This window comes from Dermacentor variabilis, chromosome 9, assembly GCF_050947875.1.
Source record: "Dermacentor variabilis isolate Ectoservices chromosome 9, ASM5094787v1, whole genome shotgun sequence".
In the NCBI taxonomy this organism is placed as follows: Eukaryota; Metazoa; Arthropoda; class Arachnida; order Ixodida; family Ixodidae; genus Dermacentor; species Dermacentor variabilis.
In genome coordinates, this window is record NC_134576.1 from 95,014,179 (window position 1) to 95,020,978 (window position 6,800).

The window sequence follows — 6,800 nt, forward strand, 5'->3', positions numbered from 1 at the left end:
GTTTCTCCGCCTAGCATTTAGGTGGTCTCATCTAACAGCGGAGGTAATTACGCGAATCCCCTAAAACAACGTTCTCGGCTGCAGAACGGAACTCGGCATGGCCAAGTTCAGAAGTGTAAGCGTTTCTTCTGACGTGGCCGTAGCCACCGGCATAGTCAACGTTTATCCCCAACTCGCATATAACGCTATTCGTTAGTGGACCTAATGTCATAAAAATCACGAAACTAATGAGCACCCAGTGTCGTCCTGTATGCTTGAACTGTTTCCTGTCCAATCGGTAACTGCTTTTATTTTTTTCATATTCAGGTTCAGTTCGGGTTCAAGAACGCTCCTAGAATATAGTTTTTTTTTATTGATATGATATAAGGAGATGTTGGCGCACAGTTTAAGGCGCCGGCTACTCCTCATCTCTTGAGTGGTTCCGTCATACATCGTACAGGCTTCAAGGTTACATATCAAATAGTCTTTTCACACAAGCATCAGGACTTATCATGCAACGTTTCCACAGGAAGACTATGACGTAAGGAATACATGGTACATACAATATACAATGTAAATGTCTCCACACTTATGTAGATGAAGGTCTCCCCACTTATGTAGATGAAAGTCTCAAAAGTACAAAAGATATTGTCGCCTAACAACACATTGTCTAGTCAGCGGGCGGTACATACATCGTGTAAATGCATTATTGTAGATGAAAGTCTCAAAAGTACAAAAGATATTGTCGCCTAATAACACATTGTCTAGTAAGTGGGCGGTACATACATCGTGTAAATGCATTATCACATACAGTCACTACAGAACAGTCAACATAACGTAATTCACAAACAGATGGATATATACAGTCACAATGAAATGAAGGGAACAATGAAATACGCTAATAACGTCCAGCAATGCCGCTGTCTTTAAGAAAAGTCTTTAGTGCTTTTAAAGCACTCTTCTGTAAGGCCGTTGTTGGCCAAGGGCCCAAAAGTTTCCTTAAACTGAAAGGTCTGCGGTCTAATTTAATTAGCGCTGATTTAAGTCGGCTTCTTGGTGTGTCGTGATGTGGGCAATCTAGAAGCAGGTGATATATATCTTCGTCTACAAATCCACAATCACATTCAGGGGTTTCCGCACGGCCAATTCTGTGTAAGAAATGCTTTGTGTAGGCAGTGCCTAGCCTTGATCGATGAATAAGGGTTTCCATAGTTCTATCTGATGACAGTGAAAATTTGAATTCAATAAATGGATCAATATGATATAAGTCCGGGCTCTTAGAATTCTGATCAAACCAAGTGTTTCTAGACATTTTGAGAGACGTTGTCCTTATAATGCAGCGTAATTCATCCTTTGATATTGGGAGCGGAGCCGTATCATCTTTGAGGTGCGCTTGTCGGGCTGCTTCATCGGCTGCTGTGTTGCCAGGAATGTCGCAATGCCCTGGTATCCACTGGAATGCTATTGAATGTTTCGCTTCGCTTGCCTTTGTGAGGTTTTTAAGTGTTTCATATATTATACTGTCACTGAATGTTTTCCCCTTTGTGTTGCAGAGTGATGTTAGAGCCGCCTGTGAATCGCTGAAAATTACCCATTTTTGCGCATCTCTTACTGACAATATAAATTTCATCGCACATAGGATTGCGAACAGTTCAGCCGTTGTGGACGAAGACGCACGAGATAACTTAAATGATTCTTGTTTGTTGAGGTGCGGTATAATGAATGATGAAGTTGAAGAGGTTGCTGTACTGGAGCCATCTGTATAGACGTGTGTGTATCCTGAATACCGCATATATATCTGGTACAGCGCTAGTTGTTGAGCAGCTCGAATGAACGTGTCTCTTTTGCTGAATATCCCATCTACTGACAATTCGATTTTTGGAACTGTAAGCAGCCATGGAGGATATTCGATGTCTGAGTTCCAAAATTCATTTCCTGGCAATATGTGAAGATTTTTTTGAATTTCTACATGAACATAACTTCTATCTCGTTTCATAATGTCTAGAGCCAATGGGTGGTTTTTATGCTGGGTTTGAAGACGGAAATAATGCCGGCATGTTCCTGTAGTTCGCATAACTGGAAATGGTGATTGGCGAGCCTCAGCTATTACAAGAGAACTAGAAGTCGCTCGTGGAACTCCTAGGCATAGGCGTAGTCCTTTAGCTAAATGTCTTTGACGTCGCTCTTCTGACGTGTGGGAAAGTCCGTGTAAGATGGGCGCGGAATATGCAATTTTTTGTCGTATTAATGCATTGTAAACAGTCAGCATGGATGATACTGATCCGCCCCATGATGTGCCTGCAAGTCTGCGAAGTACAGTCACTATGGCATTGACCTCGTTTTCGAGTTTTTTTATGTGGGGTGCCCAGGATAGCTGCCTATCAAGTATTATGCCTAGAAATCGATGCTGTGTGACAATCATTAGAGGGTGTCCTTCCAGGTTAAGAGTGAACTTTTTAACTGCCTTCGAGTGAAGGGCAATACAGCTGTCTTTGCGTGTGATAGTACCATTCCTCTCTCTCTCAAAAATTTGTTGATTATATTTATGCCTTCTTGCAATGCCATTTGAATAATTGAGCATTAGACCCAGATGTCCAAATACACACATCATCTGCATACAGTGAAAACCTTAACTGTGATGGCAGCCTTCTTGTTAAATCAGCCATGACGCAGTTAAAAAGGAACGGGCTGAGTACGCTTCCCTGTGGTACTCCCTATTTGACAACATGTTCAGCACTCTTTCCTTCACCCGTCCGAACAAGTATTTTGCGACCTGATAGAAATTCAGACATCCATCGCAAGGACCCGCCAGACAGACCAAGTTCCAACATGCTTAGCAAAACATGAACGTGACTAACAGTGTCAAATGCCCTCTTGATGTCTAGGAATACTGCTGTAGTCATGTTCCCACGTGCACGCTCGTGCTCCACACAGGTTACTATATCTAATATTGCATCCATTGTGCATCTATGTTTTCTAAAACCTACTAAGTAGTTGGACAGCACATTCGTTTCATTACACCACCATTGAAGTCGCGCGTCAATCATTTTCTCCATTACTTTGCATAAACAACTTGTCAAACTAACAGGGCGGAAGGATTCAAAGCACAAGGGCGTCTTACCAGGTTTTAAAATTGGTATGATTCGAGCGACTTTCCAAGAGTCAGGTACAGTTTCCTCTATCCATAAGTTATTATAGATGTCTAAGAGAGCATTTGCACCTGTCGGTCCGAGGTTTCTTAGCATATTGTACGTAATGCCGTCCGGCCTAGCAGCGGACTTTTGGCGACATGATGCAATTGCACACTGAAGCTCGCTTAATGTGAAAGTATGATCTAATTGAGGATGTTTGGCCCAGTAGCAAGCAGTAATTTTTCGCTTAGCCAGCACTACTGAAATATCAAATTCTGCACATTGCGATGAAAAAGCAGGTCTGGAAATAAGCTCACAAAATTCATCTGCAACTATTATTTCACACGTGTCCCGAGCTACAGCGAGAGCACGAAATGGGAAGCTCTGTGTTACAGGTCCGCTTAAAGAACGAATTACTAGAAAAATTCGTGGGACAGTCGTGTGAGGAGACAGCGTGCCGCAGAAATCGCGCCAGCGCCGTTTGCCTAAATTCTCCATTCGTCTGCGCATTACATTGTGTATTTTCTGAGCGTTTCTGTATGCTTCTAAACTTCCGCTCCGTCGGTAAGCTCTTTCGGATCGACGTTGGATGGCTCTTAGGTGTTCATATTCTCCGTCAACTGCAGCATAATCTTTTGGAATTGGGACCTTCTTTGTGCTTATGTTCATATTGTCCTGCAAAAATTCTGTAAATTTTTCCACTGTTGCATGTTGATTAATTTGATCCGTTAGGCGGTACCGAAAAGCTTGCCAGTTGGTTAGTCTGCTGTAACGCCTGATATCACAGTGCATGCTAGAGTGGTAAACAAGGATGGGAAAATGATCACTTCCGCGCGTTTCCACATCTGTTGTCCATCCCACACCATTCACTAGATCATGTGAACACAGGGTAACATCTATGCAGCTTGAGTATTTATATCCACGAAGGAATGTTGGCGACCCATCGTTTAAAACAGTCAAATTGCATTTATCTATGGCGCACTCAATAACGTTTTCCCATGCATCACAATGATCACTGCCCCAGATGGTGTTGTGTACATTGAAGTCGCCACATATAAATACATTAGAATGAGCTATCTTGAAGATATCCACTAGCGCTTCTACTGAAATCCGGTTTGGAGGTTGTAGATATAGATTAATCACTGTTATACAGAGCTTGCCAAAGGATACTTTCCATGCGATGAATTCCGGGACGTCTGAATGACTGGACTGAATTTGATAAGATGGTAGGTCCTTTCTGACGCACAGGAGCACTCTGCTAACAGCACCTTGACGATAAGTCTTGTATATCACATAATTTGAGAGGCGAAAGTCGCCATTGATTCCCGCCTCTTGAATGCAAAGTTTTGGGAAGTTGTATTGCACAAGCAGTTTACGAAAATCAGCACACTTTCTTCGAAGACTGTTGGCATTCCACTGAAATATGGAGACATTTTTGTAACGGTTATTCATGCTCTGCCTGCCGCAGTTTCGGCCCGGATTGTTGACACAATAGTGCTTCTAGAGGCAACAAGGCTTTCACTTCTGGTAGGTTGTTTGCTTCCGGCAGAGCAGACAGGATTGCCTTAAGAGCTGCGCAAAGCATTGGCAAAATCAGTTGTGTCACCGATGCTGTGGTATGTTCGCTATTAGCCGGTGTTACTTCTGCAGTAGATGAGTAAGGTCGCTGAGAGAAATGTGTGCGAGTACTGGAGCTTTCTTCTGTATTACTTTCTGCCTGTTGTCGTCTGGGTTTCCGTAGCACTGATGCATAAGACTGGGCACTTGACTGTGATCTTCTTGATTGGTCTCTTGTTTGCACTGTTGCTTGTTCTCTAGAGGAGGAATAGCTTGCTGATGCTCTTGGCTGTGGTGGTTCCGGTGCTCGCTGAGGTGGTTGATCAGGCACTGGATGAACAATCTCAAGGTTTGGGGTTGGTTCATTGCGATGCGGTTGTCTTCCATGGATTAGTTCATGTCGACGCATTTGTGCCGCAGCTTTTTTCTGAGGGCAGCCTGAGAAGGAGGCGGCATGGTTCCCCGCACAGTTTGCACATTTAGGTTGAAGAAGTGACTTACACTCCTTGTGGTCATGATCTTCTGAGCAGATTTTGCATCGACGTGTGCTGCGGCAGGTTTTCGCCATGTGCCCAAATCTCTGGCAGTTATAGCAGCGAAGTGCTGGTCCTAGGTATTCCTCGACAGGGTGACTGGTGAAACCTAAGTAAATTCTTCCTGGAATAGGGCGATCGTCTCTGAAAGTCAGAATTACCGTGTGAAGTGGACGTGACTGTACTGCTCCATCTTCTTGGCGGGAATATCTTATCTGTCTGCGTGCCGATATAACTCCTGCGTCTTGCAAGAAGTCTAGGAGTTGTTCGTCTGTATACTACAGAGGCACATGTTTTACTTTCCCAACGTTTCGCGTGTATGACTCGGGGATGAAGGGCTTGACTTCCAGGCCACCTACACTTGAGAGCATCAAAAGGCGTTTCGCCGACGCTAAGGTAGCAACGCTGACACTGAAGCTTCCATCTCTGTTCGTCCTGGAAGGCTGTACTTTTTCTTTGGCAGCGGAAACTATTTCGGCAGACACTCGGTTTGGATTTACTTGCCAAAAAGTAGTACCTTCACTTGTTGGGCGAAAGACAACCGGAATGCCTTCGGCTCGCTTTTTCTTGTACGTGACCAAAGTAAATGGTGCATCTTCACCCATGTCTTCTTCATCACTTAGCTCATAATTCGATGTTGTGTCATCGTACTTGCTGTATTCTAGGCGAGGCTTCTTGCTCTCGGCTTCACCGTCAGCCATTATTCCTGAATTCGCTGAAGTTGATTCCGAGTTGTGGAGAACCAAACGTGCCGGCTTTATGAAGCTTTGTGACGCTTGCAAGGCCCCAGGCTTTTCATTACGGCCCGTAGCATCATTCATATGGCTTTTTACGTTTGGACGAGCATAAGGCTCATGACGATGTTCTCGGCTTCCGACCATCGTAGCGGCAGGGTAATAGCCAGGTCCTCAAGAAAGAAATGTCGTACCTGTAAGGTGCCTGGCTCGTTGAATCTTCGGCCGACGTCTTGTTAATCAATCGTCGTCAATGGTAACCGTAAATGTCCAAAAACCAGAAAACTCAGAGCACCGCACAAAAACAGCGACCGAACAGATACCTAGAATATAGGTTCGTGTTCGTGTTCAATTTAGAACAAAATACCGGTTCAGGCACGGTTTTCGGTTCGGGTTTGGTACGACACCCCGCAAAGAACACAAAGCTCCAAAGCCAATTAGCGTTAGGGTAATAGTGCTCGCTGGTTTCGAGTCTTAGCGGCCCGTGTTAGAAGCAGGTTACACACCCAGGGGGTCAAAATTAAGCTGGAACCGTTCGCTGCTGTGTCCTCTGGTCGGCCGTGTCTTGTTTTTGATACAGAAGAAGTCATAATTAGATTCTATTAGTGCTCGCTATGGGACGTGTACAAGGAATAGTGTGATGTCGACAAGAACGTGTATGCAAAAAGGGCCTTGCCCTGAATGTGCAGAGTTGCAAGAAGTTTAAGAGTGGTAAATGTGAGGCGAGGAAGGACCTCCTGCTTCAAAGAAATGAAGCATGAGGCCCCCTGAGCTATCGGTAACGTTGCTAGCAGAGGGCAGCTGCCTAGGCTAATTCAAATATCACAGAAAAGTGTATTGCATGCGTGAGGCATGCTTTTCTCGCT